The following is a 15,586-nucleotide window of genomic DNA, read 5'->3' on the forward strand; positions in this document are numbered from 1 at the left end:
GAGAGCCCAGACCTGCCCCTGTCCCAGAAGGAAGCAGGATCATCTGTGACAGGCTGGAACACTGACCTATCAGCTCTTAACTCCCAAACTTTCAGTAAGTCTGTTATCAGTGCCTGTGAGTATAATTTAAACAACTATACTGGGCTGGACCAAAGAGCTCTGTGTTTCGTCCTCCCACAGTAGCCAATACCAGGTTGCCCAAATGTTAGTCAATAAGGCACCACTGGGAATTGAACCCAGGATCTCCTGTTTACAAGACAGGTGCTTTAGCCAGCTAAGCCATGGTACCTGCCTATGGCAACAACACACTGTCTGCCCACACCTGACTCCCTGCCAACCCCACTGGGGCCTGAAAAGCTTTGCTTGTGTTTGGATTCTGCAAAGCAGAGCAGCAGGTGAGGTTTTCCTTGCAAGCTCTGTGTGTGTGTGTGTGAGAGAGAGAGAGAGAGAGAGACAGACAGACAGAGAATCTTTGGCCAGGTCTGCACTACAAGGTTACTTCAGCATCATTATATTGCTCAGATGTGTGAAAAACACACAACGCTCCCTCGGTCAGCAGTTTTTGGCTGGTGCACACACTGCAATACCACATCTGGCGACAAAACTGCCCTGTTTTGGTGACAAAATAAAACCACCTCGATGAGAGGCCTAGTGCTTTTTGCAGCAAACTTAAAGTGACAAATGTCAGTGTAAATGCTGCTGGTCATTATATCACCATAACTGGCCTCCACCAGTATCCCACCATGCCTGCCGTGAACTCACCGGCCCTGCATTCCTGCTACAGAGCCATGGGCCCCTCCCCTTTCATAGCTCCAGAAAGTTCTGACAGCTGAGCCACTATCTATACCGGGATTAGCTTGATAGAACTGCATTGCCAGCCTAAGTCATGTAATTACACCAACCTAATTTTGTAGTGTAGACCTGTCCAAAGAATCACACACAAACCTTGGGAGCAAAACTTCATCTGCTCCTCTGCTTTATAGAATACAAACACGAACAACACTTGTCAGGGCCCAGTGGGGATTGGCAGAGAGTCAGGTGTGGGCCATCTTTATCCCAGGAGAGATGGACTCTAAGGGTACGTCTCCATTGCAGTGTAAGCCCAGGTGTGGCAGGCTGTGCTCAGAGCAGCACCTGGAAGCCCCATATTCACCACTCTCATATAATGATGACATGGTTTGTACAAAGTCTGCCTGGTGAGGTGTCATTTCAAAAGTCTTGATCTGTTGAACATTAATATCTTGTTGGATTGTGTGTGTAGCATTGGTTGGGAAGTTATGAAGTTTTGCTCTGTGTGCATTACTGAGATATGTTATGAGGTTGAGAAATGCCCCCCACCAGCCTTTCAGGTGTGACAAGGGAGGAGCCAGACTCGCTGCTGGCCCATTGAAGGGATCCACACTCCCAAGGACTAGCCCAGGAACCGTGTACAATGCAGACTTCTCCGAGATAGCACAGCGGCAATGGACACTGCTTGACTCACATCGTAGCAAAGGAGCTTCCTAGCAAGTTGGAAGAAACTATGAAAGAGGGGAAGAGACATCATGACTTGGCCTCTCTTCCCCACAACTCAGCAGCTGGAAACACACCAGGAGGACAAAGACTGAACTGAAATGATTCAGAAATCAGAAGAGAATAATAACAATAATACTTGCAAACCAAAGTCCCCAAACAGACTAGTATTGGTTTTCAGCAGAAAATTTTCAGTTTGGGAAATTTTGTTTTCTCAGTCAGAGCTTGCCAAGGGAAGCAGGAGAAAATGTTTGAGTTGCCTCCTTCAGAGCAGCTTGGCCTAGACACTAGCTCTGGTTCACCGCTCTGGCCTTGCTCGGGTTGATGGTATTTTAATAATTTGGGCAGGTCCCAGGGTGTTTGGGGGAGATGATGAGGATGTTACCTTTTGAGATAAAAACTAAGAAATACAGCACTAGAGAATTTTTTTTAAGAAATCTGGGATTTAGACATTTTATTTAAAGCAAGGGAGTAGTGAGTTTCTGAGAAGGTTTTTGTTTGCAAGAAGCAACATTGTACAATCTGTCATTGTACCAAAGGGGGAGATGGTTGTCTACAAAGGAGGGGTAAAGACTAAGTGCATCCTATGAGGATGGGATCCAAACCCATGTGTGTAGAGCACAATGGATTAGCAGTCCATCACCTTAACCACTTGGCCATCTCAGCTGAGCTGTTAGGAAAGAGACAGGAGGAGAAATCTAAGGCCAGCAGAGCTAGGGACAATAATGAGTTTGTAAATACTAAGTGGAAGCAGGGGCTGAATGAGCTCCCCCCTCGCATCTAGTGAGGAGCTGGGGGAAAGACTTCAGGAACAGACCGTGTTTGCACAGACACACCTACTCTGCCTAGCTATGCAGCATGATGGGGCCGCTTCCCCCAAATGACCAGTTTTGGCTGGTGGCGGGTTACAAATCACTTTAGGATTGAGTGGAATTAAATGTTATTATCCTTCCTGCATGAGTGAAGGGCAGCAGAACATACCTAGTCTGTCCTGATGGAAGGGTGGGTGAATGGGTGAGGAATAGCTTTTATTGGACTTCATAGAAGTGATTGAGAACGTCACCCTAAAACAGTGGTCCCCAAACATTTTACACTGTGCCCTCTTATCCCTGGCTGTGGCCCCTCAGAGGCCGCAGTCAAGAACCGAGGCTGGGAGTGGGGCTGTTGCTTGCTGGGGAGAGGGGTGCAGACAGGGGTAAGGGGGTGGAGGCCGAGCAGGGAATCAGAGCCCCAGGCTGAGGGTGGGGTTGGGGAAGAGCTGGGGCTGAGTGGGGCTGAGTGCTGCTCCCTCCATGGGGGCTGGCTCGGGCCCTGAGGTGCCCCCATGAATGTTCCTCTGTGTCCCCCTAGGAGTCATGCCCCACATTTTGGGGACCACTGAACCCTACTCACTAATCAGGGGCTAGTGATGCCAAAGCCCAGGGAAAGGGAGAACAAGTGCGGGGCCCCCAGCACTGGAACCATGTGAAGGGGCTGCAGGAGAGGGGCAATGGCTGGTGGCACAGGGAGTTAAGGGCAAAGGGGGCACAGGAGGGGCAGGAGTTAGGGGTGAAGGAGGTGCAAGGGTTGGGAGTGCAGGAGCTAGCGGTAAAGGGGGAGTGGGGATCATCCAGGGGCAATGGGGAAGTGCCAAAGTACAAGCTTTGCCCAGGGCACCATTTTCCCTAATGCTGGACTGAGCAAACAATTGGAACTGACCCTTCAGTAAGAACAGAACCATAGTGTAGAAAAGCCCTTTTGTTAAGTGGTGGTGGCTGAGGGCTTAGGGAGATGGGTTAGAAAACAACAGGTGTTTTTCTGTGGAGGTTTGATTCTTGCCTGCTGGGCAAGGCTGGTGTGTGGTGTCTCCATGGCTGCACTTTCAGTGTCTGATCACCCACGGTGTCACAGGGAGCCAAGTCTAGACATATTCAGAGGCTCTATGCCAGGGTTTCTCAAACTTCCTTTCACTGCAACCCCCTTCAGCTAAAAAAAAACAAAAAACCTTACTATATGGCCCTGGAAAGAGGGACCAAGCCCCTCCACACCAGGCAGGGGCAGGGGGGAGCCAAAGCCTGAGCCCTGCCCCAGTTAAGGGAGTGCAAAACCAAAGCTTGAGGGATTCAGCCCTGGGTGGTGGGGCTCAGACTTTTGGCTTCAGCCTCAGGCACCAACAAGTCTAATGCCAGCCCTTGCGACCCCATTAAAACAGGGTTATGACCCACTTTGGGGTCCTGACCCACAGCTTGAGAACCACTGCTCTATGCTGAGGGGAGAGAGTTTTCCTGTGGGTGTAGTTAATCCACTTCCCCAAGAGGTGGCAGCTATGTCAGTGGGAGAAGCTATATCGGTGGGTGCGCAAGCTGTGGTGGTTGCCACATTTAAGAAGTTTAATCAAACCCCATTTTTAAAACCACCTGTGGTCTGGGAATGGCAAAGGAGCTCAATGAAGCAGGGTCTGTCCTTCAAAGTCCTGGAGATCACAATTCTATAATCCTGTTGTCATGGGGGTATAGCTTAGTGGTAGAGTGCTTAACTGCAGCTCAAGTGGTCCTTCGTTCAAACTCCTGTGTTCTCTTAGAACCTTCTTTCTTTTTTTAAAAAAAAGGAAAACATTTATTTTTCCATTCTCCATTCTGTTCAGGAGCTCCACTATACGGGGGTGCTTGATATGAATGTAAACACTCAACATTTCGCTGTCCAAATGCATAAAAACCTAGCAAAGCTGTCCATCAGCTGAAATCCGTTCCAATCCTCTAAGTGTCTAGTTTATGTTTTCATCAATTAAACAAAGGTATCATACGAATGTACATTTGCAGATCCCTCTTCTCCAGGAGCTGTGCTGTGCAGAAGAACAAGAGCCACATCCAGCTGCAGTTCAGGAATCTGATGACCAAAGAGCCACCAAATGTTCTGAGGGCTGGAGAAAATTGCCTTCTAGTGAGCTATTGAACGAGCTCAACCTGTTTAGCTTATCAAAAGAAGATTGAAAGGTGACTTCATTGAAGTGTTGAAGGGCCTTAATGGACAGAAGAGATTGGGTATAAAAGGGCTCTTTAATCGAGCAGAGAAAGGCATAACAAGACCCAATTGCTGGAAGGTGAAAAGAGACAAATTCATATTACAAATAAGACACAAATATTCAACAGCGAGGATGATTCACCACAGGAACAAGCTACCAAGGAAAGTGGTGGATTTGCCATCTCCTGATGTCATTTAATGAAGACTAGATGCCTTTCTGGAATGTGTTTGCTCCAAAAGTAGCTCTGGTGTCATACAGGAGGCCTGTGATATGCAGGGGGTCAGATTAGATGCTCTAATGGTCTCTTCTGGCCATAAAGTCGACCAATTTCTGAAAAACTGAGTGTAGCATTGGGAGCAGCGTCTGATGTTTTCCTGTCTAGCTGGCTTGCTTCCTAGAACGAACGCTCCTTGAGTGGGGTGATCCACAGGGAGTAGCTCAAACCTCCAAAGTGCCTGGGCAGGGGCAGGACATTGGCACAGCAAGGGAGGGGTGTGGCAGTGACATCACAAAGGCCTTTTGCAGGACCTCAGACTATTGGTCAAAGGTGGTGGGGAGGTGGTGACCTCACAGAGAGATGCTGACATCAGGCAGGCAGGACAGGGGCGAGGGGCCAGGGAAACCTCAGAGACCCCTGTGGCTTTGCTTCAGCAAGTCTCCTTCTCCAGGTCTCTCTTTGAGGACTGAGAGAGTATTCGGGTTCACGTACGTGAGCGCCAGGAGGAACCTCTTTCGAGTTTTCTCCTTCCCTTTTCGTGATTTTACTAGAAAACAGCCGTCCCTGTTTAGAAGGTAAGAGCCTCCTCGAGGTTTGAAACCTGTTCAGTCTGATCCATCTGGTGACAGTTGAATTCTAGGCATGGAAAACACGAGCTTAAGGAGGCAGAATTTTATTCCGCACCTGGGATTTTGTCCCTTAAAATCACTGGGGTCATTAGGGTTTGTCCTTTTGGTTTCACCTTTTCCTCCATCCATCCCTCCCTCCTTTCTCTTCGTCTCTTGCTTCTTTTGTCCTTTCTCCTGTTCCCCTCCCAAAATCAGGAGCAGTGTCGGGGTGTGTTTGGGGCGGGGGCAGAGAGGGGGATGGGCGGCACTGGGGAGGGGAGCTTGGGGGTGTTTGGGGCGGGGTCAGAGAGGGGATGGGCGGCACTGGGGAGGGGAGCTCAGGGGTTGGGGCGGGGCAGAGAGGGGATGGGCGGCACTGGGGAGGGAGCTCAGGGGTTGGGGGCGGGGGCAGAGAGGGGATGGGCGGCACTGGGGAGGGGAGCTCAGGGGGTTGGGGCGGGACAGAGAGGGGATGGGCGGCACTGGGGAGGGAGCTCGGGGGTGTTGGGGGCGGGGTCAGAGAGGGGATGGGCGGCAGTGGGGAGGGGAGCTGGGGTGTTGGGGCTGGGTCAGAGAGGGGAGGGCGGCACCGGGAGGGGAGCTCGGGTGGTGTTGGGGCAGGGGCAGAGAGGGGATGGGTGGCACTGGGGAGGGAGCTGGGGGTGTTAGGGGCGGGGCAGAGAGGGGATGGGCGGCACTGGGGAGGGGAGCCTGGGGTGTTGGGGCGGGGGCAGAGAGGGGAGGGCGGCACTGGGGAGGGGAGCTCAGGGGTTGGGGCGGGGTCAGAGAGGGGAGGGGCGGCACTGGGGAGGGGAGCTCAGGGGTGTTGGGGGCAGGGGCAGAGAGGGGAGGGGCGGCACCGTGGGAGGGAGCCTGGGGTGTTGGGGGTGGGGCAGAGAGGGGATGGGCGGCAGTGGGGAGGGGGAGCTCAGGGGGTGTTTGGGATGGGGGCAGAGAGGGGATGGGCGGCACTGGGGTGGGGAGCTCGGGGGTTGTTGGGGCGGGGGCAGAGAGGGGATGGGCGGCACTGGGGTGGGGGCGCTGGGGGTGTTGGGGCGGGGGCAGAGAGGGGTGGGCGGCACTGGGGAGGGGGAGCTCGGGGGTTGGGGGCGGGGAGGAGGAGGGGCGGCACTGGGGAGGGGGAGCTCGGGGGTTGGGGGCGGGGCAGAGAGGGGATGGGCGGCAGTGGGGAGGGGGAGCTCAGGGGTTTGGGGGCGGGGCAGGGAGGGGATGGGCGGCACTGGGGAGGGAGCTGGGGTTGGGGCGGGGCAGAGAGGGGATGGGCGGCACTGGGGAGGGGAGCTGGGGGAGTGGTTGGGGCGGGGGCAGAGAGGGGAGGGCGGCAGTGGGGAGGGGAGCTCAGGGGGTTGGGGCGGGGTCAGAGAGGGGATGGGCGGCAGTGGGGAGGGGAGCTCGGGGGTTGGGGGCGGGAGGAGGTGGAGGGCGGCAGTGGGGAGGGAGTTCAGGGGTTGGGGCAGGGCGGAGAGGGGATGGGCGGCACTGGGAAGGGGAGCCTGGGGGTGTTTGGGGGCGGGGAAAAGAGGGGATGGGCGGCACTGGGGAGGGGAGCTCAGGGGTTTGGGGCGGGGCAGAGAGGGGATGGGTGGCAGTGGGGAGGGGAGCTGGGGGTGGTTGGGGGCGAGGGCAGAGAGGGAATGGGCGGCACTGGGGAGGGGAGCTCGGGGTGGTTGGGGCGGGGCAGAGAGGGATGGGCGGCACTGGGGAGGGGATCTCGGGGGTTGGGGGCGGGGGCAGAGAGGGGATGGGCGGCACTGGGGTGGGGAGCCTGGGGGTGTTGGGGCGGGGAGGAGGGGATGGGCGGCACTGGGGAGGGGAGTTCGGGGGTGTTGGGGGCGGGGCAGGGAGGGGAGGGGCGGCACTGGGGAGGGGAGCTCAGGGGTGTTGGGGCGGGGAGGAGGGGATGGGCGGCACTGGGGAGGAGATCGGGGGTTGGGGCGGGGAGGATGGGAGGGGCGGCAGTGGGGAGGAGCTCAGGGGTGTTGGGGCGGGGCAGAGAGGGGATGGGCGGCAGTGGGGAGGAGCCGGGGGTGTTGGGGCGGGGCAGAGAGGGGATGGGCGGCAGTGGGGTAGGGGAGCTCGGGGGTGGTTGGGGCGGGGCAGAGAGGGGATGGGCGGCACTGGGGAGGGGATCTCGGGGTTGGGGGCGGGGGCAGAGAGGGGATGGGCGGCACTGGGGTGGGGAGCTCGGGGGTTGTTGGGGCGGGGAGGAGGGGATGGGCGGCACTGGGGAGGGGAGTTCGGGGTGTTGGGGCGGGGCAGGGAGGGGAGGGGCGGCACTGCGGGAGGGGAGCTCGGGGTGTTGAGGGCGGGGAAGGAGGGGAGGGCGGCAGTGGGGAGGGGAGCCTGGGGGTGTTGGGGGCGGGGGCAGAGAGGGGATGGGCGGCACTGGGGTGGGGGCGCTCGGGGGTGTTGGGGCGGGGCAGAGAGGGGATGGGCGGCACTGGGGAGGGGGAGCCTGGGGGTTGGGGCGGGGAGGAGGGGAGGGGCGGCACTGGGGAGGGGGAGCCTGGGGTTGGGGCGGGGGCAGAGAGGGGATGGGCGGCAGTGGGGAGGGGAGCTCAGGGGTTTGGGGGCGGGGCAGGGAGGGGATGGGCGGCACTGGGGAGGGGAGCCTGGGGGTTGGGGGCGGGCAGAGAGGGGATGGGCGGCACTGGGGTGGGGAGCCTGGGGGTGTTGGGGCGGGGCAGAGAGGGGAGGGGCGGCAGTGGGGAGGGGAGCTCAGGGGGTTGGGGCGGGGTCAGAGAGGGGATGGGCGGCAGTGGGGAGGGGAGCTCAGGGGGTTGGGGGCGGGGAGGAGGTGGAGGCGGCAGTGGGGAGGGAGTTCGGGGGTTGGGGCGGGGCGGAGAGGGGATGGGCGGCACTGGGGAAGGGGAGCTCGGGGGTGTTTGGGGGCGGGGCAAAGAGGGGATGGGCGGCACTGGGGAGGGGAGCTCGGGGAGGTTGGGGCGGGGGCAGAGAGGGGATGGGCGGCACTGGGGAGGAGCTGGGGGTTGGGGGCAGGGCAGGGAGGGGATGGGCGGCACTGGGGAGGGAGCTCAGGGGGTTGGGGCGGGGCAGAGAGGGGGAGGGGCGGCACTGGGGGAGGGGGAGCTCGGGGGGGTTGGGGCGGGGCAGGGAGGGGGATGGGCGGCAGTGGGGAGGGGAGCTCAGGGGTTGGGGGCGGGGCAGAGAGGGGAGGGGCGGCAGTGGGGAGGGGAGCTCGGGGGTGGGCTGCTCAGGAGCCGCCTCGCGAACGCTTCAAGGCCACGTGACGCCCTCTCGGAAACTCCGCCTCTCCGAGACAGCCAATAGGAAGAGGAGGCAGAGCCCTGACCAATGGGAGCGCGAGAAGAAATCCCCCGCCCAGTTCCAGTGTGAGGTTGGGGCTGCAGTGACCAGAGCCCCAGCAGGGTGCATCGGGGGCTGCAGTGACCAGAGCCCCAGCAGGGTGCAGCGGGGGCTGCAGTGACCAGAGCCCCAGCAGGGTGCATCGGGGGCTGCAGTGACCAGAGCCCCCAGCAGTGTGCATGGGGGGGGGGCTGCAGTGACCAGACCCCCCGGCAGGGTGCATTGGGGGGGGGCTGCAGTGACCAGACCCCCCGGCAGGGTGCAGCGGGGGGGGGCTGCAGTGACTAGACCCCCCAGCAGGGTGCATTGGGGGGGGGCTGCAGTGACTAGACCCCCAGCAGGGTGCATCGGGGGCTGCAGTGACTAGACCCCCAGCAGGGTGCAGCGGGGGCTGCAGTGACCAGAGCCCCAGCAGGGCGCAGCGGGGGGGGGCGGCACCGACCAGACCCCCCAGCCGGGGGGCGGCCGGCCGGGGGGTTCCCTGCAGCCTGGTGCCAGTCACAGGGAGCCCCGCAAGAGCCTGCCCCCCCCACCCCTGTCCGAGCTCCCGCCTGCCCCCAGCCCACTGCCTCTGAGCAGCCCCTGCAGTGTCACCACTACCCCCGGCTGTGTCCCCGCAGCTTCCCAGCCCCCAGCTCCCCTCCGGTGCCCCTCCGCACTCCCTCCCTGCAGCCTGCCCCATTCCCCTGCGTCCCAGCTTCACCCCCCGACATCTCTCCAACCCACCTCCCCCCATCGCAGCCTCTGCCCCCCAGTGCCCCGGCCCTGCTCCCCGGGGGGGGGCTTGAGAGGCCCCCACCCCCCGGCCGCTCCACTCCCCACAATGGGCAGCTGCTGGCGCTGAGGAAGGGGGGTCTGGGCCAGGCAGGTGCTGGGCCGATCCTTGTGAAAGAGAGACGAGCCGGCAAGGCTGAGAGGCCCCTCCCTTGTCTGGGGGGGGGGGACAGGGGCTCCCACAATTTGGCCAGTGTCACCCTCCCCCATCCAGAGGAGACGTCCGCTCCCAGCAGGCCGTGCTCCATCTCCACCCCGCAGGGGGGAGCCCCCAGTCCAGCAGTGCCCCCCACCCCGCCCCCATCAGCAGCCAAGCCGGGAACCTGCCCCTTCTCCCCTGCGAGGGCTGCAGGACTCCCTGCCCCGCAGCACCAGCCTCCCCATGTCCCCGGGTGGGGGGAAGGGGATTCCTTCTTCCCATTGCCCAGATCCCACCCCCACCCCGGGCGGCCCAGACGGGCGCCAGGGGCTGCAGCAGGTGGTTGCTTACCCAGGGCTACCAAGGAGCCGCCAGGAGAAGGGACGAGATTCTCCACGGCGCTGCAGCCGTTCACACTGGGACCCGTCTCACACGGGGGAAACTGAGGCACCAGGGAGGGCGAGATGGGCTGCACCAGCTCAGATTGGGAGTCTGCGGGAGAGCCAGGAATAGAACCCAGGAGTCCTGGCTCCATGGGCAGCTTGGGACTCCTCCACTTGGGGAGGCTGGGCGGGCCCGGACTGTGGCCCTGCCCCAAGGCCTGCTGCCACTCAGCCTCCTCCTGCCAAAGCCCCGCCCACACGCCCCTCCACCCCGCCCACACTCCCTTCATCCCCGCCCACACGCCCCTTCAGCCCCGCCCACACTCCCCTTCAGCCCCGCCCACACGCCCCTCAGGACCCCTTTGTTCCACTCCCTGACCCCCGCCGACCTCTCACGTCTCTTCCCTGAGGCCCTGCCACTTGTGCCTCTTCGCCCCACCCCAAGGCCCCCGCCTGCCTCTCTGCCGTTTGCACCCCCGGCCTCTCCCCCCACGGCCCCATGTGGCCGGATGGAGCTTGGGAAAGGGCGGAGTGAGGATGGGGCCTTGCGGGGGAGAGGACGAGTTGGAGCAGGGCCTCTGGGTGGAGCACGGGCCAGGTGCCTCCCCGGGCCCCTTCTACCCACCGCCCCTGCCTGGCTCCCGGCCTCCCCGGCTCTAACCACTAGACCCAGCGGCACTGGGACAATTTGTATAGTGGGAGGTGCTGAGAGCCAGTGAACAAAACTGTAAACCCTGCACAGGATGGAAACCACTTCAAGCTGGGGGGGGGGGCACCACGACTGGCCCCCACTCCCTTCCCAGAGCCAGCGGTGGGACCCGGATACCCTGGCTCCCAACCCCCACTCTAACCACTAGCCTGCACTGCCCTGCCACAGCTGGGGAGAAGAACCAGGAGTCCTGGCTCCCAGCCCGGCTGTGGGTGGAGCAGGACGTACTGGCCATGGGCTCAGCTGGGCATCACTTACCATCAGGCTGGATGGTATCCCAGTGCTGACCTCCAGCCCCACAGCTCTGCTGGTGCCCCTCACTCCCAACCTGCAGCCCCTTGGTTCCCCCCAGCACTGACGGTGCCCCTCACTCCCGACCCGCAGCCCCTGCTATCCCAGTCCTGATCTCCAGACCCACAGCTCTGCTGGTGCCCCTCACTCCCAACCTGCAGCCCCTTGGTTCCCCCCAGCACTGACGGTGCCCCTCACTCCTGACCCGCAGCCCCTGCTATCCCAGTCCTGATCTCCAGACCCACAGCTCTGCCGGTGCCCCTCACTCCCGACCTGCAGCGACTGGGCTTCCCGCGGAGCTCCCCAGTCACTGTGCTACCGGTGCCCCTCACTCCCGACCCGCAGCCCCCTCCTATCCCAGTCCTGATCTCCACACCCACAGCTCTGCTGGTGCCCCTCACTCCCGACCCGCAGCCCCCTGGATTCCTCGCTGAGCTACCCAGTTACTGCGCTGCCGGTGCCCCTCACTCCCGACCCGCAGCCCCGTAGGCGTCAACCAGCTCTGACGGTGCCCCTCACTCCCAACCCGCATCCCCCTGGATTCCCCGCTGAGCTACCCAGTTACTGCGCTGCCGGTGCCCCTCACTCCCGACCCGCAGCCCCTACTATCCCAGACCTGACCTCCAGACTCACAGCTCTGCTGGTGCCCCCCACTCCCGACCCGCAGCCCCTGCTATCCCAGTCCTGACCTCCAGACCCACAGCTCTGCCAGTGCCCCTCACTCCCGACCCGCAGCCCCCGCTATCCCAGTCCTGACCTCCAGACTCACAGCTCTGCTGGTGCCCCTCACTCCCGACCCGCAGCCCCTGCTATCCCAGTCCTGACCTCCAGACCCACAGCTCTGCCAGTGCCCCTCACTCCCGACCCGCAGTCCCCGCTATCCCAGTCCTGACCTCCAGACTCACAGCTCTGCTGGTGCCCCTCACTCCCGACCCGCAGCCCCTACTATCCCAGACCTGACCTCCAGACTCACAGCTCTGCTGGTGCCCCTCACTCCCGACCCGCAGCCCCTCCTATCCCAATCCTGATCTCTACACCCACAGCTCTGCTGGTGCCCCTCCCTCCCGACCCGCATGCCCCTGGATTCCCCGCTGAGCTACCCAGTTACTGCGCTGCCAGTGCCCCTCACTCCCGACCCGCAGCCCCCTAGTCTCCCTCCAGCTCTGCCGGTGCCCCTCATTCCCAACCCGCAGCCCCTGCTATCCCAGTCCTGACTCCAGACTCACAGTTCTGCTGCTGCCCCCTACTCCCGACCCAGAGCCCCTTAGGCGTCCACCAGCTCTGACGGTGCCCCTCACTCCCGACCCGCAGCCCCCTGGTCTCCCTCCTGCTCTGCTGCTGCCCCTCACTCCCGACCCGCAGCCCCTCCTATCCCAATCCTGATCTCCAGATCCACAGCTCTGCTGGTGCCCCTCACTCCCGACTTGCAGCGACTGGGCTTCCCGCAGAGCTCCCCAGTCACTGTGCTGCCGGTGCCCCTCACTCCTGACCCACAGACCCCTGGGCTTCCTTCAGCTCTACCGGTGCCCCTCACTCCTGACCCGCAGCCCCCAGGGTTCCCCCCAGCTCTAGTGGTGCCCCTCACTCCTGACCCGCAGCCCCTGCTATCCCAGTCCTGACCTCCAGCCTCACAGCTCTGCTGGTGCCCCTCACTCCCGACCCGCAGCCCCCTCGATTCCTCGCTGAGCTCCCCAGTTACTGCGCTGCTGGTGCCCCTCACTCCCGACCCGCAGCCCCTTAGGTGTCAACCAGCTCTGACGGTGCCCCTCACTCCCGACCCGCAGCCCCTGCTATCCCAGTCCTGACCTCCAGACTCTCAGCTCTGCTGGTGCCCCTCACTCCTGACCCGCAGCCCCCTGCGCTCCCTCCAGCTCTGACGGTGCCCCTCACTCCCGACCCGCAGCCCCCTCGATTCCTCGCTGAGCTCCCCAGTTACTGCGCTGCTGGTGCCCCTCACTCCCGACCCGCAGCCCCTTAGGCGTCAACCAGCTCTGACGGTGCCCCTCACTCCCGACCTGCAGCCCCTGCTATCCCAGTCCTGACCTCCAGACTCTCAGCTCTGCTGGTGCCCCTCACTCCTGACCCGCCTGGGTCACCCCTGGAGCAGGTTAAAGCTGCAGGGTGACAGTGGGGTTGCTGCCCCTGTGAACAGCTGCTGTAGCACCGCCTGGGCAGGACAGGGAGACCCAGTTATACCCCTCCCCCGCCCCAGCCTGTATCGGGGGATGGGAGCGCTCACACCCTGGGGCCCCTGAGTTGGGACGGAGGGAGGCCCCCGTGCACCAGGGATGCTGTAAGGGCGAACAGGGGCACCCACCCACGCACCCGAGATCTTCTAGGGGGGGAGAGTGGCCCCCACACACTCAGGATCTTGTAGCGGGGGACAAGGGCATCCACGCTCCGGTATCCTCTGCAGAGGGACGGACACCCACACACCCAGGATTCTGTATGGGGGGCAGAGGTACCCGGACACCTGGGCTCCTGGACAGGGGATGGGGGGCACCGAAACATCCGGGATCTTACATCAGAGGACAGCGGCGCCTGCAGCTCGACATGAGACGGGGGCGGGGGGAGCAGGAGCATTCCCAGTTCCAGGCTGTCCCCGTCTGGCAAAGGCACAGAGCTCACAAGCAGAGTTTAAAGCTCGAGCTGCCAGACAGCAAAACAAGCTGGGCTCCGTGGCTGGTGCCTGTGATCCCAGCTCCTGGGGAGGCTGAGGCTGGCAGATCACTTGAGCTCAGGAGTTCTGGGCTGCAGCGGGCTGTGCCAATCGGGTGTCCACACTAAGTTCAGCATCAATATGGTGATCCCGGGGAAGCTTAGGGTCCCCAGGTTGTCTAAGGAGGGGTGAACCGGCCCAGGTCAGAAATGGAGCAGGTCAAAACTCCTGTGCTGATCAGTAGTGGGGTTGCACCTGTGAATAGTCCCTGCAGTGTAGCCTGGGCAAGACAGTGAGACACAGTCTCTTTGTATACAGACACCCCCCGCAGAGCCTGGAGGGGGGGATGGGAGCACCCACACGCTGGGGATTCTGATTTGGGGGGAGGGATGCACCCAAGCAACACATATCTTGAAAAGGGGAACAGAGACACCCACAGATCCCGGATGGGGGCAGGCAGGGGAAACCACACACTGAAGCTAGTTCATGGGGTGGGGGACAGAGACACCCACCGGAGATCCTGGATGGGAGCACCCACATGATGGGGATCTTGAACTGGGAGGAGGGAAGCACCATGTACCAGAGGTTCTGAAGGGGGAACAGGGACACCCACACACCAGGTGTCTTGCAGCAAGAGCTGCGGTCTTGATTTACACAGGGCAGTGATGGGGATTTAACCAATTCCTGCGCAGAACTTGTTCCACTAGATAATTAGCCTCACGGTTAAAAAATGGTAATTTCCAGTTGGCGTTTTGTGACATTGACTGCAAACCAAGGGGGTCGTGTTCAACCTTTGTCTGGTGAATTAAAGAACCCTTTAAAATCAGATATTCCCCCCTCTGGGAATTTTTAAAACTGTGTATTTAAAATCAGTGACTAAATCCCCTCTCAACCTCCAGTCAATGAAATCAATTGAGTTTCTTCAATCTCTCGCTGTAGACAGAAGAGACCAATGCACATTTTCCTTGTTTTTAAAGGCAAAAATCCTGATCTTTCCAAGGGGATCTTCTGCTTCAGCTGTCAGTTTGGGGAAGGATTTGGCTTCCTGGGCTATAATCTGCCCGCTGGGTTATAATCTGCGGTCTGAAGGGTCAAATTTAGATGAGGCCGTTAGTGCTGCCCCGTGTGGCCGGAGATGGGAACTCACAAGCAGAGTTGAAAGCTGGAGCTGGAACGGACGTGGCTGGACACGTGGGGCACAAAGGCTCTCACGTGGGATCCTCGCTGTGCAGCAGGAGGCGGAGGGAAGCTGGTTGTCAGGGGTCAGGGCCATGGGCGCCAACTTATATGGGCTCGTGGAGCTAAAGCCCCAGGAATATTCAAAATCAGGGGCTCTGCTCCACCAATATTTGGAGCTAGGTTTTGCCCCTTTAAATCCCAGCCGCGGTCGGGAATCAGAGGGCTCTGGGCTGCCTACAAGCGCGGGGAGCCCAGAGCCCTTTAAATCCCAGCCGCGGCCGGGAATCAGAGGCTCTGGGCTGCCTACAAGCGCGGGGAGCCCAGAGCCCTTTAAATCCCAGCCGCGGCCGGGAATCAGAGGGCTCTGGGCTGCCTGCAACCGCGGGGAGCCCAGAGCCCTTTAAATCCCAGCCGCGGCCGGGAATCAGAGGCTCTGGGCTGCCTGCAACCGCGGGGAGCCCAGAGCCCTTTAAATCCCAGCCGCGGCTGGGAATCAGAGGCTCTGGGCTGCCTACAAGCGCGGGGAGCCCAGAGCCCTTTAAATCCCAGCCGCGGCCGGGAATCAGAGGGCTCTGGGCTGCCTGCAACCGCGGGGAGCCCAGAGCCCTTTAAATCCCAGCCGCGGCTGGGAATCAGAGGGCTCTGGGCTGCCTGCAACCGCGGGGAGCCCGGAGCCCTTTAAATCTCAGCCGCGGCTGGGAATCAGAGGGCTCTGGGCTACCCGCTGCGGCGGGGAACCCAGAGCCTTTTAAATCCCAGCCGTGGC

At 61.2% G+C, this 15,586-nt stretch overlaps 1 non-coding gene across 1 annotated transcript; it reads right to left on the reverse strand.

The window, feature by feature from the left end:
• Positions 1-215: 215 nt before the first annotated feature.
• TRNAT-UGU lies at positions 216-289 on the reverse strand. The gene has a single exon. It is a non-coding gene; the product is annotated as a tRNA-Thr (tRNA).
• Between the last annotated feature and the right edge of the window lie 15,297 nt (positions 290-15,586).

The sequence above is a fragment of the Mauremys reevesii genome, linkage group 12 (assembly GCF_016161935.1).
Source record: "Mauremys reevesii isolate NIE-2019 linkage group 12, ASM1616193v1, whole genome shotgun sequence".
NCBI classification, from domain to species: domain Eukaryota; kingdom Metazoa; phylum Chordata; order Testudines; family Geoemydidae; genus Mauremys; species Mauremys reevesii.